The 27,193-nt window shown below is 48.6% G+C and overlaps 1 non-coding gene across 1 annotated transcript; it reads right to left on the bottom strand.

Annotated features, from left to right (window-relative positions):
- LOC131500537 (U5 spliceosomal RNA) lies at positions 1–121 on the bottom strand. The gene has a single exon (XR_009256342.1). It is a non-coding gene; the product is annotated as a U5 spliceosomal RNA (small nuclear RNA).
- Positions 122–27,193: the final 27,072 nt, after the last annotated feature.

The raw sequence follows: 27,193 nt of genomic DNA, 5'->3' as shown, positions 1-27,193 counted from the left end.
TCCCTTGCAAACACAAGATCTCAAGAATTTGGGTAAATGCTCAGAATTGTTCCTCTCCATGGAAATCTTTATTTTAGTAAAAGGCAAAAAATGTATACAATCTGAAGAGAAACCAGAGGATTATAAACTGTTGTTTCTGTACAAGATTGGGGGCAGCTCGTTACACAGTGATAGGTAACTGATACACTCAGTAAAGCACCAGCTCCCTAGCAGACCCTCTTCCCTCTACCCTTGGCCCCTGTAGTCCCTCTGCACACAGCAGCTGGAACCATATTCTGGAAAACACAGCTGCTAATGTCACCCCTCACCTCACTTAATGCAATTCCCTGTCGCTTTTAGGATAAAGAGAAACAGCCAGAGATGATGAGGCTTTGAGGGCTCCAGCCTCTCCCATTGCATCCGACCTCATCACCTTCCACCCCACACTCCAGGCCCTCTGGAGTGTAATTAGCTTCCTAATTTTTTTTCACATGCCACTCATGTGCCTAGAATGCCCTTCCTCGTGCCCATCCCTGGTAACACCACCCATGCAATCTTGAGATACCAGCTCCAGCATCATTTGTACAGGAATGCCCTCCTTGATTTCTCCAAGACCATCCTGCTCTAAGCTCTCAGAGCCCTTCCCTCTGTTAACACTTACCATAGGCTATAATTTTTTCTGATGCACATATTAGTCAGGGGTCACCAGAGAAACAGTGATCACAGGATTATGGAGTCTGGCAGGTCCAAACTCTGCAGGATGGGGCCAGCAGGCTGAAGACTGAAGGTACAGCTAGTGTTGTGGTTCGGGTTTGAGAATCATCTGCTGGCAGAACACCCTCTTGCTTGGGGGAGGGAGGTTAGTCTTTGTTCTGTTCAGGCCTTTAACTGATTGGGTGAGGCCCAACCACATTAGGGAGGATGATGTGTTTGACTCAAAGTCCACCAATTTAAGTATCAATCTCATACCAAAAACAACAACAACAAAACCAAACAACAACAACAACAATAACAACAAAAAAACACCCTCAGAGAAACATCCCGAGCAACGTTGGAGCAGATGTCCGGGCACTATGGCCCAGCCAAGCTGACACATCAAGTTAACCATCACAACCTCTATCTCCCTTGCCAAGAGGTAAGTGCCATGAGGGCCGGACCGTATCTGTATTTTCTCTCTCTGCACCCCAGCACTGGAGGCCAGGATGGTGACTGACACATAGCAGGTACTCGGTCAATGCTTGTCATGTAAAACTGATGATGCCCCTGCCACTTCCTCCTCTCAGGGTCTCAGCAACCTCTTCCCACACCCAGGATTCCTGTAGCTTCTCCTTTGGGGTCTCATAGCCGCCATATTCCTCTTTTCTAGTCTAACCTCCAAGGTGGTTTTCCAAAACATAAACGTCAGCAGCAGCAACAGTTGATCTGATCATGAACATCTTTTACTTAAACACTCATGCCAGATCCCACGCTGTCGACAGAATGAAGCTTAGCTCGGCCCAGAAATCGCTCTCATTCTGTGGATTCTACAATGGTCCCCAAAATTCTCACTCACTGTGTACACACCCTGTGTAATCCTCCTCAGTGGGGCCATGAGATCTTGCTCCTGTGATTCCATTATGTTCTGCAGGAGTAGGGAGATCACCCTGGGTGGGCCTGACCTAATCAGGTGGGCCTTTAAAGGACAAGCAGAGGACGCCAGAAAGATATGTGACATGTTGTGAATTGCCCACAGGAGGCATGGGGCAAGGAATGGGGGCAGCCTCTGGGAGCTGAAAGCGGACCCCCGCTGACAGCCCATGAGAAAATGGGGTGGTTTCAGCCATACCATCAAAAGGAAATGGATCCTGCCAACAGTCTTGCTCTGTGTGTGTGTGTGTGTGTGCGAGTGCTTGGAAGAGTTCCCTGAGCCTCAGATAAGACCACAGACCTGGATAACACCTCGATTTCAGCCTGAGGAGACCCTAAGCAGAAGGTCCAGCCTGAATTTCTCACAAGAAAAACTGTGAGATAATAGGTTTAAGCTGCAGAGAAGTGGGGATTTGTTACACAGGAGCAGAAAACAAATACACCTTCCACTGGTGGCTCCAGAAATGTCTCAAATGCTGGCACAGGCTGGGCCCAAGGACCACCGCGCCAGGATGGAAACGGAAGGTCCAGTGGTCTGGGACACAGCCCTCTCGCCCCCAGACCCTCGCAGTGGAGGCTCCAGCTAGAACACCCATTCGGGGGCCTTCTAACAATGTTGGTGTCCCAAGGACCTGCCAGGGCCGAGCTGTGCGTCTTCTGGCTGGTGTCAGAACCTCTCTGATCCCAAGCTATTCGACCGTAAAGTAGGGATGAGCACCCTATGAGGGTTCCAGAATTGAATGATTGGATTCCCACCTAAAGCACTCGGCACAGGACCTGGAAGCCGTGTGCACGAGCACTAGACAGGCTATCTGGACTCATCGTAGCCAGTCCGTGACCCTGTGCGTAAGGGCACACGCACACAGTGGGGCTCCCACACAGACAGAAGCCCTTCCTGTCCTCATACCTGTACCAGTGGAATTTGTTCAGTAAGCACTTAATTGACACCAACTGGCTTCACAGCACCACTGAAGGGTCCCCAGGACAGAAAGCTGCTTCCTTAGAAAACAACGTTGCGAAACAACCAGTTCTCAGAACTGCAGAGGGAGAAGCTGGTTAGAGAGGGAACGTGGTGACAGCAGTTTGCCAAACAGATGGTCAGTATTACTCTTTCCTTCATGTTTTGGAAAAGGGTGTCTCCCCTGTGCTGTCTGTACCGAGCACGGTCCAAGACGGCCATTCCTGCCCTTAGTTACATGGACGTGTCTGCTGCTTGGAATCCAGCCTGGCCCTTAGCTCAATGGAAATTCCATGGGATTCTGGAAAGTGGAGGGTCCGTCTTGGCTACTCGGCCTCGTGTGAAAATTCTGACAGCCTCTCACCGGAAAGCATTTCTCGCATCTGTCCCCATTCACCAGGGCCAGGACTGAGGTGAAGCGGGGGTGGGGAGCCTCTCAGCTCCAGTACATAATCGAAGCGTGGGATTTCAGGGGGCGCCAACATCGCATTAAGCAAGAGAAACAATATTTTAATGCAACGTTTCTTTAAAATTCAAAGTTAATGCAGAACAATCGACCATGAACAAAAAAAAATATATCAACATTTTAACTAAAGACAGGATCTGAGGGGCGCCTGGGTGGCTTGGTCGGTTAAGCGTCCGACTTTAGCTCAGGTCACCATCTCGCGGTCCGTGAGTTCGAGCCCCGCGTCGGGCTCTGTGCTGACAGCTCAGAGCCTGGAGCCTGTTTCAGATTCTGTGTCTCCCTCTCTCTGTGACCCTCCCCCGTTCATGCTCTGTCTCTCTGTGTCTCAAAAATAAATAAACATTAAAAAAAAAAAAAAAAAAGACAGGATCTGATGGGATTGGGAGGTGGGTCGGGGTAGGGTGAGGGAGCTGAGCCGCACAAAGTGCACAGTCAGGTCCCGTCTTGAGTAAGAATTTAGGTGTTAGGTCCATCGTGGGTTATTTCTGCATTTTTATCTTAAAACATATTGCATTTTGGGGGCTTCTGGGTGTCTCAGTCTGTGAGGCATCTGACTGTTGATTTTGGCTCAGATCATGACCTCAAAGTTTGTGGGATCGAACCCCACATCAGGCTCTGTGCTGACAGCTCAGAGCCTGCTTGGGATTCTCTCTCTCCCACTTTCTCTGTCCCTTCCCCATGTCGCTCACTCTCTCTCTCTCTCTCTCTCTCTCTCTCCCTCTCTCAAATAAATAAGCATTTTTAAAAGATGAAACAATGTTTTGGTTTTAGTCATTTTATTGCCACACTTTTTTCACTTTTTTTTTAAATTTTTTTTTTTCAACATTTTTTATTTTTGGGACAGAGAGAGACAGAGCATGAACGGGGGAGGGGCAGAGAGAGAGGGAGACACAGAATCGGAAACAGGCTCCAGGCTCCGAGCCATCAGCCCAGAGCCTGACGCGGGGCTCGAACTCACGGACCGGACCGCGAGATCGTGACCTGGCTGAAGTCGGACGCTTAACCGACTGCGCCACCCAGGCGCCCCCTTTTTTCACTTTTTAATGTAAATTTGTATTGACTCCAGAATAACATGATGTGACTGCAGTTGCCTTAAGACTGAACATTTCTGAAAGCTAAAAACACTGAGAATAAAAACATGCAAACATAAAAAAAATACAAAAATAAATAAACGGCTCTCAAATCTTTCCCCCTTCCCCAGTGCCACCACTCTTCGTCCTCACTGCCATCACAGCAAGCTTGAACAAGGATACCAACCTCCAAACCATCCTGTCCGGTTCTGGGGCTTGTCCACCTCTGAAATGTCACCATCACTTCCCAAGGCGCTCAAGCTAAAATTTGGGATTAAGTCTTCTTCATGCCTTTCCCCCATCCACATTCCCTCCATCCACGAGTCCTGCTGATCCCACCTGTGTCCCCCACTGTCTAGAAATCTCTAAATGCTGACCCCTGTCCCCACAACATCACCTTTGGCTTGGGTTATGACAACTGACTTCGAACTATTTTCTCGCCTGTCTTACTCTCCCCGCCCAGAGTCTCCCAGGATGTGGGATGGATTGCCCCTCTGTGATGTCATGTGATGTGATGATTCAGCTTCGGTCACGATTGAATTTCACCGTCAGTGCTGTGGACACAGCCTTGTGGTGGGACCATCTTATGTACCATGCCCGGTCTCTGCCCACCCCCTCCCCCAGATGCCAGTCATGTATGCCCCTCTCTATGTTGTGACCATCGAGGTCGTCCCCAGGCAATGCCGGCTGTCCCGTGGTGGACAAAGTCACCCCTGGTTGAGAACCACTGATTTAGCCACACTTACTCACATTGTTTTGTTGCCATTGCGTTTCCTTTAAAAAACAAAACAAAAAAACCTTCCTTTTTGTAAACATTTTTTAATGTTTTATTTATTTTTGAGAGTAAGAGTGCGAGCGGGGGAGGGACAGAGGATCCCAAGCAGGCTCTGCGCTGAGAGCAGCAAGCCCGATGCAAGGCTTGAACTCATGAACTGTGAGATCATGACCTGAGCCGAAATCAAAAGTCAGACACTCAACCCACTGAGCCCCCCAGGTGCCCCTAAAAAACCTTCCTTTTTAAAGGACAGTTTCAGGCCACAGTAAGTTTGAGAGGAAGGTACAGAGATTTCCCATGTGCCCCCTGCCCCCACTCACGCACAGACTCCCCATCATCACATCCCCCATCTGAGGGCACGCCTTTTACCGTGGATGAGGCTGCATAGACACGTCATCACCACCTGGAGTCCACACTTCACATCGGGGCCACTCGTGCTGCCTCGTGCCTTCTCTGGGTTTGGACAGATGTATAGTGACCTGCGTCCCACCTTGGAGATCACATCAAGCATTTTCACTGCCCTAAAAGTCCTCTGTGCTCCGTCTCCACTGCCCCCCACCCCGACCCCTGTAACACCCCACACACATGGGACACAGACACGACACAGACCCTCGTGTGCTCACACACACCCACTCAGGCTCTCGCACACTTTGAGACCCACAGCCATGGGCTCTTTGCTGAGCACCTCCTGGTCCTCATTTAGCTCTGGAGGTGGGGACCACGCTTTCCTGTCTGAGGTGAAGACACAGGGGCCCCGAAAGTCAGCAAGCGTGGCTGAATTCCTCACGCGTGTTTCCGATGTGGCACACGGACATTTAGGCACGGATGGGACGTTAGCATGAACGGTGACTGGGGCACAGCGGCTGGAAGAACATGCAAAGAGAGAAAAATCTGTTCTTCCACCATGAGCCATTCTCGGTGCCGAACTCCTGTAGACTTTCGATCTTGTTTCTTTTGGACTTTTTTTTAAGTTTGGTTTGAGAGAAAGAAAAAGCACGAGTAGGGGAGGTGCGAAGAGAGAGAAAGAGAAGCCCAAGCGGGCTCCGCACTGTCAGCAAAGAGCCCAACATGGGGCTTGAACCGACGGACCATGAGAGGAGCCGAAGTCAAGAGTCAGAGACCACTACTGAGCCGCCCAGGTGCCCGCGGATTTTGTTTCTTTTGTTGTGTTCTGCTCAGACACCTTCAGTCCTGCAGAAAGGACACCTAGAGGCTTCAGTCGAGTCCTAGGATTTGCTATTCAGAACCTGAACCATGTCCTGTTTTAGGAAAACCCAGGTGTGTGCTGTAAAGCCATCGTGGCAGATGGGACAGTTGGGTACAGGGCACGTTGGAGGGCGATCAATGGCTCTCAAACTCTTGCTCCCCACGGGAGTGCCTCTCAGAGTCATGCGACAGGGTGTGTGGCCACCGCGTCCATCTGTGACCCATTCGGTGTAGCTCAAGGTTACAAACAGCAGCCCCTCGGCAGTTCGGCCGCAGCTGCCGGTGGTCAAGGCGGTCAGGCCACCCTCGGCCTCCTCCGCTGGGCCCCACGTGCTGCTCAGAGTCAAGGGCCAGAGCAGCTGTCGGGGGGATTAGCTGTCAGGAAAGCCGATCCCATGACAAACGTTTCAGGTATGTCCGCCCCTGGGAGGCGCGAGCTCCAAGGTCTGTACTATAGAACTCGCTGGCGTCAGAAGACAGAGAACATGTTTGTTTTCTGAGTCCTCAGAGGCCCGTGATGGGGACATCCCTGAACATACCCAAAGGATCGGAACACGCAGGCTGCACACACCATAAAGAAGGGGCCGTTTGGGGGTCTCTGCATGGAGCCCCCTTTCGGTGGTTTGCTCAGAATATGTTGCTGTTGTTTTCTGAGATGTTATGTTTCTTGCTCCTGATTCCAAAGAGGGGCGCTTTGCGGTGAAAGGATTATAGGAGGGAGTGCCCTGTGCTCCTCACCGAGGGAAACATGGGGCCAGAGGCTTTATCAATATTTCATTTTCTCCCTGGGAAACGGATAAGCCCCAAAGCCCTGGGTGTGGTAGGAATGAGGCAAAATTAAGAGTAAAGATTATTGGGGCGCCTGGGTGGCTCAGTCGGTTGACTGTCTGACTCTTTTTATTTTAAGCTTATTTACTTATTTTGAGGGACAGAGAGAGAGAGAAGAGGAGGGGCATGGAAGAGACGAGAGAGAGAATCCCAAGTAGGCTCAGCACTGTCAGCGTAGAGCCCCACACAGGGCCCCAACTCACAAGATCATGAGACCATGAGATCCTGATCTGAGCTGAAAGCTGAAATCAAGAGTCAGATGCTCAATGGACCGAGTCCCCCGCCCCCTCCCCAGGCACCCCAAGTGCCCAACTCTTGGTTTCGGCTAAGGTCATGATCGCGTGTTTCATGGGATCAAGCCAAGCCTCAAGTCGGGCTCTGCATTGACAGCATGGAGCCTGCTTGGGACTCTCTTCCTCTCTCTGCCCCTCCCCTGCTTGTGCGTGCATGCTCCCTCTCAAAATAAATAAATAAACATTAAAAAATAATTTTAAAAAGATTAAAGATTATTAGTCTGTAAAATTAAAGAGCACCTCTTTTCCGACTCTTTTCAGGAGGGCAGTGGGGTTGGAAACAGGACAGTGAAATGGTCAAATACGTGGTTCAGAAAGACCAGTTTGGCTCTGAGTTTGGGATGTGGTGGGGGGAGGGGGGGGTGGTGGGCAGCGTGTTGAAAAGCTTGAGAATAAACAAAAGTGGACAAAAGAGCACAGTGTTTCCTCTTATGCTCATGGTTTCATAGATGATCAGCTCACACCTCCAGCCTCCCATCACACTACCTGCAATACTTTTAAAGCAACTCCCAGACACGATATCATTTCATCCATAAATAGTTTAGTGTCTGGGTCCTCAGGAGAAGCCCTCCTGCATACAACTGACTTTTGAACCCACGCAGGGTGATTTTCACTAAATACAGGGAATGCGTTTTACAGACGCGTGTTAAGGTTTGCATTTTCGTCGGGATAACTCCTGCTGGTCTCCATGGTTCACATTTCATTTGAGGTGTCTGGGGTTTTGTTTTTGTTTGGCTTTTTTTTTTTTCAGAGTTTCTTATATGTTAAATAATCAGTTATTTTCATATCAATTATTTTTAAAAATTTTTTTAACATTTATTTATTTTTGAGAGAGAGAGAGAGACAGAGCATGAGTGGGGGAGGGCCAGAGAGAGGGAGACACAGAATCTGAAGCAGGCTCTAGTCTCTGAGCTGTCAGCACAGAGCCCCACGTGGGGTCAGACTCATGAACCAGGAGATCATGACCTGAGCCGAAGCCGGACGCTTAACAAACTGAGCCAAACCCTGTTTTCACATCAATTATATAGGAGTGTTTCCAGAATAGATTTTTGCTTTAAATTTTTTTTAATTTTCCTTTTTATTTTTTTTATTTTCAAGAAAGAGCGAGCGAGAGGACACACGTGCATGGGCAAGTGGGGAAAGGGCAGAGGGAGAGAGAGAACCTTAAGAGAGAGAATCTCTAGGCTCAGCATAGAGCCTGACTCAGGGCTCCATCCCATGACCCTGGGATCATGACCTGAGCTGAAATCAAGAGTCAGACACTCAACCAACTGACTGAGCCAGGCGCCCCTATTTTTGCTTTTTAAATGTAACTTTGTTTGGTTGAGTGAATGATTGTATGAGTTTGCTACGGCTGCCATAACAAAGCAGGACAGCCTGGGAAGCTTCCATGACAGACGATTATTTTCTGACGATTTCCCGGAGTCCTTTCTCCTTGGCTTGTACACGGCTGCCTACTCCCTGTGTCCTCACATGATTTCCTTCTGTGCATGTCTATGTCCTGATCTCTTCTTCTTCCTCTTCTCTTTTTTAAGATGTTACTTTAAGTAGGCTCTACACCCAACATGGGGCTCGAACTCATGACCTCAAGATCAAGAGTCAGGCATGCTTTTCTGACTGAGCCAGCCGGGACCCACCCTAACCCTTCATTTGAACTTAATCACCTCTTTAAAGACCCTGTCCTCGAATACAGTCGCATTCTGAGGCCTTGGGAGTTAGGACTCCAGCACAGGAATTTTGGGAAGACACCACTTGGCCTGTGAAAGCTGGAGCCCAGGTGGATGGGCAGTGGGGGGACGGGCCTGGAGGCTTGCTAAGGGCCAGATCTGGGGATGTGTTTTAGACCTAGGTCAGCGACTTGGATTTCACCCAGGTTTCAGGAGGGAGCCCCTGACAGACATCGGGCAAAGGAGGGCCACGGTCCGATGTGCATGTGAACAATATGACCCTGGCTGCCCATGGGGCACTGGGGCTGGAGACCGTGGGGAGACCCAGGCAGAGAAACTGGACACCTCTGGGGTCGGGGGGCCGGACAGGCATGGGCAGAGGGAAGAGATTTGGATCCAGGTCATTAGGCGTGAATGTTCTCAGCAGCTCCCGCCTCCCCAGCAAGAGGAGACACAGACACAACAGAAGGCCGAGGCCGGGCTTCTCCCCTCTGCTGCCTCTTCACCCTCCACAGAGGAGGGTTGACGGAGCCTGTGGCCAGAAGCCTCTTTCTTTCTCGGGCTCCGCCAATTCCTTCCATTTGGGTAGTTTTAAAGGGACTCCGTGACATTCTCGGACGCCCTCTGCTGCCCATTTTCCTCAGCGCATGATAACGGTCTGCCCCGGGCAGTGCGACAGTGGGGGGGGGGGGGGGGGGGGGCGGGCACCAGCCATGGTTGACTACAGAGCGCTGGAGATGTGGCCAGAGCGAACCAGTGTGTAAAACCCACAGTGGATTGTGAAGATTATGTGTACGAGAAAAGGAGGATGAAATACCTCGTTGACAATGTCTTCTACTGATTCCATGTTGATTATGCGATAATATTTTGAATATATTGCATTAAATAGATACGATTTTAAAATTGATCTTAGAAAAAATTCTTTTTCTGTCTTTTCAATGAGGATGCTATGAAGTTTTAAATTACATATGTGGTTTGTGTTCTATTTCTTTATTTCTCACTGGTGTGCACTATTATGCATGTATGGGGATATCAAGCAGGTTTTCTCAGCCTTGGTACCACTGACATTTGGGGCTAGGTCATTCTTTGTGTGGGGGCCATCCTGTGCGCTGTAAAAGGTTGAGTGGCATCCCTGGCCCCCGCCGTCTAGATGGTGGTAGCAGCCCCTCCCAGCTGTGACAACCAAAAATGTCTCCAGACATTGCCAAATTGTACCCTGAGGGACAGAATCACCCTCAGTTAAGAACTATTTATATATGATTCCACATATATGTATGTGTATGTATATATCTGTATACGTAATCATTTAGAGAGAAATATGTTGATATTAATTACATTATTATATATGAACATATATGTATTTATGAAGTAAAAATATGTATGAAATTTACCTACATGTGATACTTTCTGAGCCCCCATTATATGCCAACTCTGTGTGGAGCACTCACACACATTTTCCCTTTTGATCCTCACAATGACCCCACCAGACGGGCATTATTATTGTCCCCATTTTTCAGGCGAAGAAGCTGAGGCACAGGATGGTTAAGTGACTGCCCCTGAGGTGCACAGCTAATTAACCTGGATTCAAGTCCAGGCATACCATTGGTGGAAGGGAAGTAGGAGTGAGCCCCACACCCATGGGTCGACCTTTAGGAATCCAGGATCTGCATCTGACATACAGCAACATGACTGTAGTTAGCAACGCTGAGTTGTATATTTGCTAAGAGGGTAGATCCTAAGTGTTCTCATCATACACAAAGAAAAGAAAAAAGAAGGAAGGGAAAGAAAGGGGGAAGGGAGGGAGGGAGGGAGGGAGGAAAAGAGAAGAGAAGGAGGGAGGGAGGAAGTTAGAAAAGAGGAGGGAGGAAGGAAGTTAGAAAAGAGAAGGAGGGAGGAAGGGAAAGAAAAGAGAAGGAGGGAGGAAGGGAAAGAAAGAAAGGGGGAAGGAAGGGAGGGAGGAAGGAAGGAAGGAAGGAAGGGAGGAAAAGAGAAGAGAAGGAGGGAGGAAAGAAGTTAGAAAAGAGGAGGGAGGAAGGAAGTTAGAAAAGAGAAGGAGGGAGGAAGGGAAAGAAAAGAGAAGGAGGGAGGAAGGAAGTTAGAAAAGAGAAGGAAGGAGGAAGGGAAAGAAAGGAGGGAGGAAGGAAGTTAGAAAAGAGAGGGAGGGAGGAAGGGAAAGAAAAGAGAAGGAGGGAGGAAGGAAGTTAGAAAAGAGAAGGAGGGAGGAAGGGAAAGAAAAGAGAAGGAGGGAGGAAGGAAGTTAGAAAAGAGAAGGAGGGAGGAAGGAAGGGAGGAAGGGAACTACGTGAGGAGGCAGATACTTGACCGTGATGATTGTTTCACCAGGTACATGTCTATCATATCAGCACATTGTACACCTTAAATGTATACAATTTTAACTCGTCAATTATACTTCAACAAAACTGGAACGACAACAAAAATAATTCTGGATCTGCATCCGGTGCTCCATGGGCCCCATCCCTGTCCTGGAATCAGTCCTCCCATTGGAGGGGGCGTTAAGGAGGTGAGAGCCAGGACTACAACATGCGCCCCCACCCTGCCCCAGGAGGCCAGAAGAATCCAGAACATAGGCTCCAACGCAGTCACCCCCACGAGACTGTGGTGTAACAAGACAGCACAGATTCACACATTCATCCATCGTCCAGGTGGGGTCACCTGAGCTGCAGGCCTACTATGCACCCCCCAAAGGCCGGGGTCCAGAGGTAACTCACTGCTGGGGTGCGTTCACAGGGCTGCACCCTTCCTGAGTGGCACAGGGACCACACACTAGGAGCAGACAAAGAATAAGATTGCAGACGAAGGCGATATGGGGGAATAAGACAGGAAGATGATTGGGGCGAGGTCAGTGGGAGATTCTAGAAAGTGGTTTTCTAAGGTGGAGCCCACAGGCCTGCATGGGGAGCCCCCTAGGGAAACATCTGCCAGGACTCTGGCCAGGGTGGGAGTGGGTCTGAGGTGGTTCTCTCCTGCCCCTGACCCCAGGATCCTCTGCACCAGGCAAGGGGGTGCAGGCTGCAGGGAGAAGCCACCTGCCCGCCACCCCTCTCAGTGACCCCTCCACCAGCTCCGCGGGGCCCCTCCTGGAGTCTGGGCTGGGATTTGAATGTGCGGGTGCCCACAGTCTAAGTCCCGAGCATGGAATTTTCCAGGCTCCGCATCCCTCCCTGGACCCCCGAGCAGCCCCCTCCTCGTGCCCAGCTGGCTGCCGTTTCTACGGTTCCACGTTTCCACGGCAGCAGTGGTCGTAGTAGTAGTCGCCAGGTGGGAGGTGGGGTGCAGGCGCCAGCCTGCGGGGGGTCGGGTTCCCATTAGCAGTCAGCTAGCAACTTCTGTGTAATTAAAATGCATCCTCAGACTGGGTCTTTGCAGAAGGGGAAAAACAGGTCTCTGCAGCTCGGTTGGAAATCCCAAAGCGCCCCAAAGAGCAGGTGATATAAACCTTATCCGTCCTCCAACTCATTCATTGATTCACCAAACCACTAGTTTAGTTCACAAACATTTATTCCTTTAAATAGACAATGAACATAGATGATTCTATGAATATACTAAATCCACGCCTATTTTAAGCTCCAGGCTTTGTTCTAGAAATGAAGAAAAAGCCTAAAGGGCCTCCTTTCCTGATGCTTATTCTGTGCCCACATGGAAATAAGCATATAATATGATGGCAGGCACTGGTAAGTTGCGAAAGACAAAGCCACCAATATGGCTTTCAATTTCATTTTCTCCCTTTTTAAACCGTAGCATATTTTGAGTGGTGGTTACATCTTAACTCAGTGAACATAATAATCGTATGGGGGATGTTGTGCAGTAAAAATTCCACCTTCACATCTGTTACACATTCTTTTTTTTTTAATGTTTATTTTATATTTAGAGACAGAGAGAGCACAGCAGGGGAGGGGCAAAGAGAGAGGGGGACAGAGGATCCAAAGGGGACTCTGAACTGTCAGCAAAGAGCCTGACATGGGGCTCAAACCCACAACACTGTGAGATCATGACCTGAGCTGAGATCAAGAGTCGGATGCTTAACCGACTGAGCCACCCAGGCGCCCCACACGTTCTTCAATGTGTAATTCCAAGCACAAGGCATTGTCAACCCCCACTTTTTTTTTTTAACAGAATAGTAATTTTTGCCATTTTTCTCCAACTTCCTATTTTCCTCTTCATGTGAAGACAGCATGGCATGGTGGGTAAAAGCGTGGATTGAGGGGCGCCTGGGTGGCTCAGTCAGTTGAGCGGCCGACTTCGGCTCAGGTCACGATCTCGCGGTCCGTGAGTTCGAGCCCCGCGTCGGGCTCTGTGCTGAGAGCTCAGAGCCTGGAGCCTGTTTCAGATTCTGTGTCTCCCTCTCTCTGACCCTCCCCCATTCATGCTCTGTCTCTCTCTGTCTCAAAAATAAATAAAACTTAAAAAAAATTGTTTTTAATAAAAAAATAATAAAAAATAAAAAAGCGTGGATTGAACCCACTTATCCACTTGCTATCTCTGCCTGGCTCCTCAGCTCTAAAGTGGGGATTGTCCCGGGGAGAGCATGGGTAGAGGGTGTCTACTAAGATACATGTAGAAGTTAAATAAAGTAGATAAATCACGGAGATCATTCCATACTGGTGCGGAAGCAACTTACTCCTTATTCGTATAGATTCGGAGTATCCGGTGACATGGGTGTTTTCTGGCTGATTTAACACGTCCCCTCCTCATGGATACTGAAGTTGTGTCCAGTCCTTTGTGATAACCGATGCTGCCGTGAGATGCAGTGTGCACACGTGTGAGGGCAGCTGTGCGACACAGTCCTCGAAGTGGGATTTCTGGCTCAGAGGGTGCAGCGTTCCGGTCTGACCTCGAGAATGCCCAGTAGCCGCCATAAAGGTTGTGTCAGTTTCCACACCCACCAATAACGGATGAGCGCCGAAGAGGGTTCAACATGAAAATACGGTTTTCCAATTTCTCTGGGAAATCCGGAAGGGCTGAACAATGTTGGGTTCAACTTCACGCATGGGAGCCATTGCACGGGTCTGCAGGCCCTGTCCATTTCAGAAAAACACAGTCTCTCCCCTTTACCACACTCCCCACCATGCTCTATTACCCCAGCGTCCAGATGTCATCAGTGTCCAGTTTGCTTTGTGCTGGAGGCAGTGGTTCCCTTTCCAGAGGAGACATTCCTGGGTGCCCTTGAGGACCCTCGAGGACACCGAGGCCAGACTGACAGGATCACTTATTTTTAAGAAAATGCCAGGCCTTTTCCAAAGTGGTTGTGCTGTCTTACGCTCCCACCAACAGCACACGAACCTTTCCGTTCATTGTTCCACATCCTCACCCACACTTGATGTTGTCAGTCTCTTTCTTTTCCCCCATTCTGGCGAGTGTGAGGTGGTGGTCATGTTTTCGTTTTTGTTTTATGAGTCGGGGAAGGGAGGACTCATCTTTACAGAAAAGGAAGAGTATTCCAAGCTGCTAGATGTGCTCAAGCCACGTCTGCTTCCCTCCCTCTGTGGCCTGGAGAGCGTTTGACGTGGAGGCTCCACTGTGGACGTCAGAGGGGCCTGAGAGCTCGGGAGGGAAGCACCAACCCGATATCCATGCTCCGTGGATTGGTCTCCCCGCTCCACCACTCCCTTCTCTCGTTTCTCCTCCTGCCCCAATACTGAACGCCAGCCTTGCCCCCTCGCCCGGCCTGCCTTCCTCCGTGGTGTTCCCTCCACAGAATCATCCTCTGTCCCACCCCCCTCCATTTCCAGGTCATTCTGCCTCTCATAAACCTTTCCTCCCTCCAAACAAGTCACGGACGCTCCCACAGATTTACAAACATTCATGCGTGAAGCACCTACTATGTGCCAGGCCCTGAGCCGGGCTGGGGGTGCAGGAGGAGACCAAGAAAGGCAGAATCCCCCTTCTTCTGGAGCAGAACTTACTCCAAAGTGAGGGAAAGACAGTGGAAAAGAAACAGGGGTGCGGAAAATGGGGAGATGTTGGTCAAAGAGCACAAAGTTTCAGTCGTGCGGGTTGAGTGAGTTCCGGGATCTGATATAGAGCATGAGTGACTCCAGTTAACAGTACTGTATTGTGTCCTTGACTTTTGCTACATACACACACACTCATGCACGAATCATTATCACGTGAGCTGATTGGTATGCAGCAATTAGCTTCATTGTGGTGATTGATTCACCGGGTATATGTGTGTCCAAACATGTATCGAAACACTGTAAATAGATATACAATTTTTATTTGTCAGTTATACCTCAGTAAAGCCGGGAAGGGGGAGAAACAAGCTAATTTCCAGTGCTGAGATGACAGGCATTAAATAAAGCCAGTGGGGGTAGAGTAGAAGTGAGGGCGGGGAGAAGGGGGATGGGTTCTTCTGCTATTGCTGGTCTGGAGGGCAGCCCAGGACTCTGCATTTTTAATCATGTGCCCGTCCCCTACACACACACACACACACACACACACACACACACACGTATTCTGATGCAGAGCAAGTCTGCAACACAGTTTTTAAAAATCCCAGCCACATCATGACGGGCACACTGCCACATAATTTACAAGCAGCCCCTATTATAACCCTCAGCCCTGTCCAGGGCTCCGGGCAGGACAAAATTCCCCACTTTTAGAAGAGGAAACTGAGTCCCAGAAAGGTGAAGTCACTTTCCACGACCCTGTGTTTTCATCCAACCCCCCACCCCTCACAAATATTCACTGAGAGCCATTAGTATGGCAGGCTGGGATTCTAACCCACACACAGTCTAGAAAGTTCCATTCTCTGAGTGTCTTTTAGCCTCCTCCCCATCACCACTCTGGCTGCGGTTTCCATGGCGACAGGCAGAGCCTGCTCACATCATCAAGGCCTGGCGAATTCTCTTAAGGACCAGGGCAGAGCACTGGATGCCAGAAGAGTTGAGTTGGTGGGTTGGGGGGAGGTGGGCACAGACCTGAGGTACCCCCATCTGGGTACGTCTGGGATTGGAGCACGTCTTTGGGGCACATCACAATTTGAAAATGGGCACCTTTAAAATGGTGTCTTTGCAGAAGGGGGAAAAACGAAATCTGGCTGTGTGTGCCTTTGCAGATAGAAATCACAGGTGTCTGTTCCCTGGCAGCTCCCGGCACTGATGTAAACAGCCTTTGTTCTTACCAATACTAATTCATTATTTGACTGATTTGTTCATTCAACAAGAATTTAGATTTTCCGGGACCCAAAGTTAGCAAATCGGATGAGATCCAGGTTTAGCCAGCAGAAGAATGCCAGGAAAAAAGAGGCCCCTTTTGTTGGAGGAAAACACCCACCCCCCCCACCCCCCAGCTGATCAATGAAGGAGAGTTTTCCTCCGTGACTGTCTGTCAGGTATCTGCCCTCTTCCCAAACATCTACTTGATCTCTCAAGCAGTCATTAAACAGATACATATTGGGGGCTAGTTATGTGCATTTAATTGTCCTAAGCTCTGGGAATGCAGGATAAACAAGATAGAGAGAGAAGGTCTTTACTTTCATGGAATGTTCACCATCATGTGGGATGCAGAAAGGAAACGAGTAAGAAATAAATATAGCGAGACCATTTCGCACTCTAAAGCAGATTCTAAAACCGTGCCATGGAAATATAATGCAAGCCTTGAATGCACACCATGCATTTTTCACTTAAAATTTTCCAGGAGCCATGTTTAAAAAGGTAAGAAGACAACAATGGAATTAATCTTAACAGGTTTTACTAATCTTAACAGGTTTTATTTAACCCAGTATATGCAAAATATTATTGTTTAAACCAATGATACCAATGCAATAAAGTGATCAATGAGATATCAATTTTTTGTTAGATTTTCCAAATCTGGTGTTTAGGGGCGCCTGGGTGGCTCAGTCGGTTGAACGTCCAACTCTTGATTTCAGCTCGGGTCATGATCCCAGGGCTGGAATCCTGGGATCCCATGATCCCCTGGGATCGAGCCCCATGTTGGGCTCTGTGCTGAGCATACAGCCTGCTTGAGATTCTCTCTCTCTCTCTCTCTCTCTCTCTCTCTCTTTCTCTCTCTCTCCCTCTGCCCCTCTCCTCTGCTTGCACTCTCACTTTCTCTATATATAAAAGAAAAGAAAAAAATTTAACCTGGTGTTTATTTCACATGTGCAACATTTCTCAATGAGACGAGCCACATTTCAAGCACTTGGTAGCCAGAGGTTGTGGCTACTCTATTGGAAGGCACAGATGTACACACCGTTGTGAGGAAGTCATCAGGGTAAAGAGGGAAAGAGTGATGGGTTTGAAGGCGGATGGATACTTTGGACAAAATCCTTCGCCTCAGGAAGTCTAGAGAGGAGCCCGGGAATTTGCAACTCCACGTACCTGCACCTGCCCAGGTGATTCTGAGCCAGGTGGTCCCCAGGGCACACATGGGCAGGAAAGGCTGGGTAGGCCGGAAGTGACGGAATCCCCCCAACAACAGTCCTTAGTAGGTAAGAATGATGATTTTACCCGTTTGTGAAGAACAGACTGAGGCTTCAGAGAGGTGAAGTTATTACCAAAGAGCCTGTATTTCCATGTCTTTCACAAATAGTAAATACGGATGTCTATCGACCACCTGCTCTGTGCTGAGACCAGGATCTCGCATCCACACACCGTGTGTCTTGCAGGACCGGAAAATTCCAGTCTCCGAGTCCCTCACTGTATCTTGCTCACACCCCTGCCTCCCCCTCCAACGGTGGTTTCCACGGCAACGGGCTGTGCCTAACATCAGCTAAGTACCCTTGAGGGAATGGGCGACATCGCAACAGCCTGGGCTGGGGATGGTGTGGCTGGTGGGGGGGCGGGGGGCGGTTAAGTCCCGCAATCCGTACCCCACCCCACATTACTGGTCACTCAAGCCTTTGGTGCTCATTAAAAGGTCTCTTTAGATGGGGTCACTGCAGAAAGAAAGAAAGAAAGAAAGAAAGAAAGAAAGAAAGAAAGAAAGAAAGAAAGAAAGAAAGAAAGAAAGAAGAAAGAAAGAAAGAAAGAAAGAAAGAAAGAAAGAAAGAAAGAAAGAAAGAAAGAAAGAAAAGGAAGGAAGAAAGAAGAAAGAAAGAAAGAAAGAAAGAAAGAAAGAAAAGAAAAGGAAGGAAGAAAGAAGAAAGAAGTAAAAGAAAGAAAGAAAGAAAAGAAAAGGAAGGAAGGAAGAAAGAAAAAGGAAAAGAAAGAAAGAAAGAAAGAAAGAAAGAAAGAAAGAAAGAAAAGGAAAGAAGGAAAAGAAGGAAAGAAAAAATTGGTCAAGCAAGTTGCTGCTTCGTCTTGAAGAGATCACAGGTCTGCAGCAGCTGTGGGTGTTAGCAACATACCCATTACCTGTTCTCCCGCTCAACAGCATCTCATTCTTCCTTCCACACGAGTTGATTGAGTGCCCGGAGCATTGTAGACACTTGAATATAGTTACACACACACAAAAGTAAGGAATAGAAAGAGAGCTACAAAAGCTTCAAGGATCTTTCTCTCCTTGAGAGAAAGGGCGAGGGTTCCATTTATCCTCCTTTCAAAGGACGCTGGGCCCATTTTCTAGCACTGCCAGCACACAATCGCCCCTGAGAAACAGTAACTTGAATAAAACCGAAGAAGCAACCACAACTCAAAACCCAAATGACATTACTTTCAAGGTCAGTGGAAGGGGAGGGGGTGGGGGGCTTGCGATGGAGATTGTTTGGGGCAGGGCTTTCAGAAATTGATTGCTCCTGAGGTGCCTGGCCGGCTCTGTCCGTGGAGCGTGTGACTCTTGATCTCAGGGTTGTGAGTTCGAGCCCCATGTTGGGTGTGGAGATTACTTAAAACTAAAACCTGTAAATTAAAAAATAAATAAATAAATAAATAAATAATTGCTATTAATGTCAAGATGCTGCTCTTATGTTATAGGCATGATTTAAAATCTCAGGACAAAATGAAATAAAATAGAATAAAATCTCAGGACAGGGGCTTCTCAGTGGCGCTTTGGTGGCTGGGAAATTCTCAGTAAATTCGTGCCTCAGGAAGGGAAGCAGACGGCTGAGGGACAAAGCCTTGAACATCTGCCTGAGCTAGTGTTGGCTTGTTTTTGGCCGTGAAACTGTAGAAACTGCTAGTGTTTTCTTCTAATAATTATGGGTCTTTTCACAGATGTTGTTTGTTTCAAAAGCACGGCCATTCGGGCTCTGAAGTATCATGGTCCTCAGTAAATGACGGCAGTTTAGAAGGAAGGATAAACTTAAAGTGTTTATCTTCATGATCCTAAGCAGAAGGGACAGAGAATGAAGAATTTGGAGATTATGACAAACACCCCTGCAGGCAGATATCCTGAAATACACAGAGAAAGAGGGAGTTGGTGTTAGCCAGAGACACTGAAGCATGTTAATTATTCCTGCAGGCGTCCCTCTGCTTGGCCATCCACAAACTCAAGTTTTTACCAGTTTGTGTTGTACCATAGCTGGTAATAACGCACTTTGGAAACAAACAAATTCAGTGTTCTTCAAGAAGGGACTGGCTAAATTCTCCTTCTTCTTTCTCTTCCTCCTCCTCCTTCTCCTTCTGTAGGCTCCACACCCAACACAGGGCTTGAACTCATGGCCCTGAGATCAAGACCTGCCATCAAGAGTTGGATCCTCCATGGGAGCCACCCAGGCGCCCCCTGGCTAAATTGTAATGAACGCATTCAATGGAATTCTATGCAGCTGTGTAAAATTCTAAGGATATTCTTTATGGACTAAAGAGCAAAATACACAGTGAAGGGAAAGCAAGGTGTGTAATAATGGGAAGGGTGGCCACCATTGTGTAGAAAAGGGGGAAAGGAACATATATTAAAAAAAAAAAAATATATATATATATATATATATATATATATATATATATATATAAAATGCAACACGATGTATTGCATATGTATATGTATATGCATTGTATGTGTATTGCAATACATAAAATATATGGAATAGAGATGCCTGGGTGGCTCAGTCAGTTGAGCATCCAACTCTTGATTTTGGCTCATGATCTCACGGTTCAGGAGTTCTAGCCCCATGTCAGGTTCTACACTGTCTCCCTTTCTCTCTGCCCCTCCCCTGCTGGTGCCTCTCTCTCTCTCTCTCTCAAAAATAAACAAACATTTATATAAAATATAAATATAAAATAAAAATAAAATATATGTAATAAATAATATATAAAACATGCATTATATAATAATATACAAAATATATAAAAATAAGTATATGCGTAGACTATGTTTGTCACACCATGTGGAAGGCACTGGGTAGCTGGTGGACCGGGGTGATGTCCTTGGTTGATGGGATAGACTGAATGCTGTATCCTCCCAAAATTCATATGTTGAAAGCTAATCCCCAGTGTGATGGTATTTGGGGGTGGGCATTTGGGAGGTGATGAGACTGTGAGGGTGGAGCCCTCACTAATGGGGTCGGTGCCCTTGTAAGAGGTGAGGATAGTTACTAACACCACATTACATATTTGAAAGTTATTAAGAGAATAGATCTTAAATGTTCTCATCACAAGGAAAAAAAAGTGGTGACCCTGTGTGGTGACAGATGTTAGCCAGACATATTGTGGTGATCTTCTCACAGCATAAGAAAATAGGAAAGCATTATGTTGTATACCTGAAAGTAATATAAGGTGATATGTCAACTATACCTCAATGGAAAACAACCAAGAGGGGCACCTGGGTGGCTCAGTCGGTTGGTTAAGCATTCGACTCTTGGTTTCAGTTCAGGTCATGATCTCAAGGTTTGTGAGTTCAAGCCCCGTGTTGGGCTCTGTGCTGACACCATTGAGCCTCTTGGGATTCTCTCTCTCTCTCTCTCTCTCCCTCTCTCTCTCTCTCCCCTTCCCCTGCTCACACTCATGTTCTCTCTCTCTCTCTCTCTCAAAATAAATAAATGAACTTTAAAAAGAAAACAACAGAGAAGTCCCAGAGAGCCTCCTCATGCCCTCTGTCATGTGATGGCAAGAAGATGGCCGACTGGGAGCCAGGACAAGGGCTGTCCCCAGACACCAAATCTGCTGGTGCCTTGATCTTGGACTTCCAGCCTCAGATAGTGAGAAACTAGTTACTGTTGTGTATAAGCCACCCCGTGTGTGTGGTTCTGACACAGCAGCCTAGATGGACCAAGACGGCCGGACTCCCCAGAAAGAGCTTCAGATCTGTGCGTGATTCTGAGAGAGGAAGAAGATGGATGCATCAAACTCTTTTTATTTTTCTTTTTTTCCTGTCTGGTAAGTCAGCTAGGACATGATGTGCATCCTTTTATATACTGTTGTATATATAAATTTGTTTAGAACTTTTATGTATCTATTTATGATGAGACAGGCCTGCCATTTGCCACTCTAATGATGTCTCTGACAGAGAAAAAATATACATTTTGTTTCTAATGGGATGATGCCCAAATGAATGATCTCGATGGGACCAAAAGAGACTGATTAATGCAAAAGTGGCCATGTTGGGAGGCCCGAAGCAAGGGTGCCAGCCTGCTTCCCAGGCCAGAGTTGCTGGCGATCTGGTCTAGGGGTGAGAAACACATTCACAGTACATTGATGGGGTGTGCAGGCAACGGGGGAGGGTGCCGGCTCAGTGGGGCCGGCAGGTGGCTTGGCCAAAGGGGTCCCGGAGAAGGGGACCAACGGGGGATTTCTTCTGGGTTTTCATCCTGAGAGGCTTGGTGGATCGCAATGGCTCTTGCCAAGGGGGGGTCAGCCTGCAACACAGGAGGGAGAGATAGGGGTAGGTAGGCCAGTCATCGAGCATATAGGGAGGCTGGGGACAGCGGGAATGGGGAGAGCATTGGAGGGACATTGGAGAGAGACAGCGGGAGAAGGATAAAGGCATTGAGGGCTCGCGCTCGGGGAGAAAAGATAGCGAGGACGTTTACTGCCTCTCCCACAGCCAGATGACAATCATCAACAGAATTTTCCATTGAGCTAAAGGCCAGGCGGGATTCCAAGAATTAAATGCATCCCATGTAATCAAGGATGGGGAAGGTTTCTCTTAGACACAAAACAGTGTGGACGGCATTCTGGAGACATCTGTTTAAAATCACATGTGTCTGAATACCCACTTTGTTGAGCAAATTACCCCCGGATTCCATCCTCCAGCAGTTTTCATCCAAATGTTAGGAACTGACAACACTGGGCTTTGTATTCTGAGCGCTTTATTTATTTGGAAGAGTTTACCATGGTGTCTGGCACACAGTCAGTGCTCGATGAAGCTCTTCTGGAATCAATTTCTCCAACACAGTCAGAAAGAATGGAACGTTCCACGAGAACCTAACGTGTCCACTCTTTTTAAAAACCTGGAGATATAATTTGTATTTACCCAAGTACATGTCTATATGGGCATATATAGAGGCATATCCATAAAGAAGATTGAATTGGTAAATTCAGGTGGAAGTTGACTCCACGGTTTGGGGTCTATACCCGATGTGATGACAAATGCTTTATCCAGCGCAACTCACTTCCCCTCCCAAAGAGCCCAAGGGGCGGCATGAGTGTAATCTCCACTTTAACAGACGGGAAACTGAGGCACAGAGAGATATAGCTGTCACACAGCAGGAATGCTGCCAACCACTTTGCCCCAACAGCGAACACCCAGACACCCCCCCGCTGGCCGTGGCCCCACCTCCTGCTTGTTAACTGCGCTCACTTCCTTCGCAAACATGCCAATGGCACCAGAATCCATATCTGGGTTAGAGATAACGGAACAGAGTTACCAGAGTTCACAGATGAAAATGCGGGACACCCAGTTAAATATGAATTTCGGAAAACAACAAGTAATTTTTTAATGTTTTATTTATTTTGAAGGAGAGAGAGACAGAGCATGAGCCGAGGAAGAACAGAGAGAGAGGTGGACACAGAATCCGAAGCAGGCTGCAGGCTCCCAGCTGTCAGCACAGAGCCCGACATGGGGTTTGAACTCACAACCCGTGAGATCATGACCTGAGCCGAAGTTGGATCCTTAGCCAACTGAGCCACCCAGGCGCCCCAACAAGTAGTCTCTAATACGTGTGTTTGTTTTAGAAAAGATTTAGATTGGGAGAAACGTTACAAGCTAGCACCAAATTTCCCGTTATACCCCACACCTGGTTTCCTCTATTCTTAGCCCCTTAAATTAGTGTGATTTGTCGCAATTAATGAACTGGTGGCAGTACCTTGTTGCTTGAACGAGGATTGGCCGTGATCTTCTGACTGGCTATGAGAAGTGAGAGGAGTCAGCGTCCTCCCAGGTATTGGGGCCTGGGCAGCCGAGGAACGAGATGCCTTTCTGGGAATCCTGCGGGAGTGGCTGGCTGGGTGGGTGAGGGTGCAACCAGTGGCTTAGATTTTGGTTTGTTATTTTGAGATGCCTGTTGGACGTCCAATATTGGGGACGTCAAAAATGCCTATAGATAAATGGGGCTGGGGCATGGTTGCCAAATGAAATGCAGGATTTCATTTAAGTTCGAATCCAGATAAACAACACGTAACTTTTTCATGTAAGTTTGGCTCAGACATTACATAAAACATGCTTATACTTAAAAACAATTATTAGTGGGGGGGGCCTGGCTGCCTTGGTCAGCCGAGCATGTGACTCTTGACCTTGGGGTCATGAGCTCAAGCCCCACGTTGGGCCTAGAGCTTCCTTAAAAAAATAAATAAATAAAATAAAACAATTATTAGTTTTTCAGGGGGAAACAAGAGAAATTTCCCATACAGAAAAGCTCCAAGCAATTTTTTTTTAGATTCTCTGCCCTCAAGTAGCTGGAGTGTAACTTTACTCTCAGGTGTGGGCTGTGCCTGGTGGGCCCCGTGTATAGAGTACAGTGTGGGAAGGGGAAAAAAGAGTAATTTTATGGGAGAGAAACCTGATACAGTATCTCTCTCTCTCTCTCTCTCTCTCTCTCTCTGCCCTTCCCACACAATCTCTCTCTCAAGTAAATAAACTTAAAATAGATATATATTCAGGGCACCTGGGTGGCTCAGTCAGTTAAGCATCTGACTCGTGGTTTCTGCTCGGGTCACGATCTCACAGTTTTATGAGTTTGAGCCCCACGTTGGGCTCTGCGCTGGCAGCACGGAGCCTGCTTGGGATTCTCTGTCTCCCTCTCTCTCTGTGCCTCCCCCACTTGTGCTGTCTCTGTCTCTCTCAAAATAAATAAATAAACTTAAAAAATACATATGAAACTTCAACAACCTCGCACCGTGCCCATGGTGCATGCCATCAACAGCCCTCAACGGAGTGATTGCGATCCGTTCGCCCAAGCCCCGTCCTTGCCCCCGAGACTAGTCTCCACACAGCATCGTTATCCCTACTATCCTAAACGTAAATTAGAGCACGTCCTTCCTGGTTAAGATGCTCCCATGGTTCCTTCCCGTCTTGCTCACAGTGAAGGTTGCTGCCCTGAGGGCTGAGACCTCTGCGTTCTGTGCCCTCCCATGTGGGCTCTCCACACGCCGCCCTCTCCTCCTCTCCACGGGCCTCCAGCAGGGTGGGCACCACCTCGCGCCCCTCCCCTTCCTCTCCCAGGAGCACAGCGAGGCTCCAAGCCTTCCCTAGGCCCCCACCTGCAGTGTCATCCCCTCTGCACCCCAGGTCCCCCTTCCGTGCTTTCCATTCATTGCTCCTGGGGAGGAGGAACGCAGCCCTGACTCCAGGAGGAGCCGGCCGGGCCCGTCGTGAGCCCAGAAAGCCCAGCCTCCGCGTTCTGTCACACGTCAACCCTTAATAGCGTCCTCGCAGAACGTCCACCTCGGAAGAGGCCACTCAGTCCCGACAGGTCGGGACAAGAACACATCCACTGCTGGAAGCTGAGCTGTCCCGGCCTGAGTGGCAGGGCCCGGGCTGAGGACGGATTGGTGACTGCAGGGAGGCCTGCTGACAGTGAAGCTCCTTGTACTCCCGCCTTTAGGTAATTCAGCCTTAAAACTACCTGGGGTATTGTCCGTTGGGGAATTGCCCTCGGCAGACCCCCTGGGAAAAGAACCATTAGGGAAGAAAATAAGGCTCCGCGAGAAATTGAGCGGCCTTCCGTTTAGCCCTTGCCATCCCCTATGGAGACTCCTCTACTTACAGGAAGGATAGCCTCATGCATTTGCCAGCAAAGAGGGCCTGTAAAGGAGAGACATGGACTTGAAAGCCTCACTCCGGCAACTAAAGAGTGTATCTCGGGGCACAGGTGATTTCAGCCCCTAGGCCCACCTGGCCCCCCAGAGGCATTCCAGATGATGACTGAACCTAGTCGGTTAAGCTACAGAACGGTTCATTGGTTCCTAGGTGCATGGTCTCCCTGAGAATATGTGAGGCATGGGTTTCTAAAGGCTTTTTCGGCCCCTTTCTCGCACCTCGGACCGAGGCAGACACATTGTTCTTCTGGCCTCATGTGGTTAGGAGGTCATGTCCCTGTAACTCTCCCACTTGAGGTGTTGAGAAACGGAGGGCCTTTCACGAGAACAGCAAAGCAAATGCTTTGTAGATTATAGATAAACGCAGATGCATAATGGAATAATGTAAGAAATTAATCTATAATCAAAGGGTATGTGGGAAAGTTAGGGGAAAATCACCATGTTATTTATTTCTTAAAGGTCGTTTATACATAGGAACATTTTCAAAATTAGGTAATGTTAGAAAAACATAGATGACGTATGTTACAAGGAAATCACTAGCAAATATAATGCCACGTTTACTGCAATAAATCGGCCAGTTCAACACACTGCTGTTGTCTGTGTCCATTTTTATTTTAGTTTTAGTTTTTTATTTTCCAGTTTTTTATTTTAGTTTTATTTTATTTTCACCAACGCCGTTCTTCCTTCGGGAACCCCTGGACCTGCTGGAGCTGGACTCCGGCAACCCACTTTCTAATCAGGTCCGAACCCAGACCTGAACGTCGCCCGAGACTTAAAAATGAACAAGAAGCCCTCTGTCCTGGCCAGCGCTCTTCGCCAGTCCCAGCTTCAGCCCTGCTCCTGCTCCAGATGATGGACAGAGACTCTCGGTCATCGCATCACCCTCCGTTCCTGGCCACATCCAACCTAGAACAAAGCCCAGCTTCCTGAGACTCTTCCCCAGAAACCCCCAGAGCGAATCCAGATTCTAGAATAGGTTTTTCCCAACGCTAGTTTGTTTGTTTGTTTTTTTAACGTTTATTTATTTTTGAGACAGAGAGAGACAGAGCATGAACGGGGGAGGGTCAGAGAGAGAGGGAGACACAGAATCCAAACAGGCTCCAGGCTCTGAGCCATCAGCACAGAGCCCGACGCGGGGCCCGAACCCACGGACCGCGAGATCATGACCTGAGCCGAGGTCGGCCGCCCAACCGACTGAGCCACCCAGGCGCCCCTCCCAACGCCAGTTTCTACCGCACCTTCCTCCGCGCTGGCCTCCTGCTGTGTGTCTTCTCCCGCATTTCAAACCAAACCGTTCTATTTAACCCAAGGTGTCTTCCTGGACACTCCTTAGTATTTGACACTGACACCCTATATATTTTACCCTGTCACCATATTCACCGTCTGTCGCCCCATCAGAACGCAAATTCTTAGAGGGCGGAAATTCTGCCTGGCACAGTGACCCGCTCGACGAGCGCATCTGGGCAAGGGCACACGGTCACTACGCGGTGGAGCCGGTTGTGAAGCCGACTTTGGGAGCCCTTGCTCCCGAGCCCGGCTGCTGGGTTGGGACCGGGACGCCGGGGCGTGGGTGCAGTTTGCTCCCCTGCCTTCCCCCTCTCCAAATTCACCCGTTTCCCCTCTGGGGAGGTAGTTCCCTCTTTGGGGAAAAAAGTGGATTGAAATGAATCTGAAGCAACGAGAGCCTTCGTTTTCTTCCCCGACTGAGGACGTTTTAGACAATATTCCAGTAGCGCCATCTTTTGGCAACTGGCCTCAATTGCTGGCGAGCTTCTGGCACCCATGTGTGAGGTCTTAAGACCCAAAGCAACTGAACCAAAAGATGGGGAGAGGGCAGTTCTGTCTGTGAGCTGCCAGCCCGGGCCTTTTGACACGTAGTTCCTGCCCCGCCCCCCAGAAGTAACCGAGAATCTGTGAGCTCACCCCACAGAGGACGGCACCTCCAACGGTCCGTCTCCCCACCTGCTGTCCCCACCAGCTGGTTCCGGTTTGGATGGAGACATTCTGTCAACAGGAGGCTCCGTCCCCTCCCTCTTTGCTGCAGATCTGCAGCCTCTCTATGCCTCCCCCTCCCCTCCTTTGACTTTGGCATCCCATGGATCCGCCCTCCTTAGAGGGACAGACCCAGAGAGAGCTCACACCACAGGGCAGAGGGACAGACGCAGAGAGAGCTCACACTATAGAACAGACAGACCCAGAGAGAGCTCACACTACAGGACAGACAGACCCAGAGAGAG

This window comes from Neofelis nebulosa, chromosome 17, assembly GCF_028018385.1.
Source record: "Neofelis nebulosa isolate mNeoNeb1 chromosome 17, mNeoNeb1.pri, whole genome shotgun sequence".
In the NCBI taxonomy this organism is placed as follows: Eukaryota; Metazoa; Chordata; class Mammalia; order Carnivora; family Felidae; genus Neofelis; species Neofelis nebulosa.
This window is presented reverse-complemented; position numbering and strand designations above follow the sequence as displayed.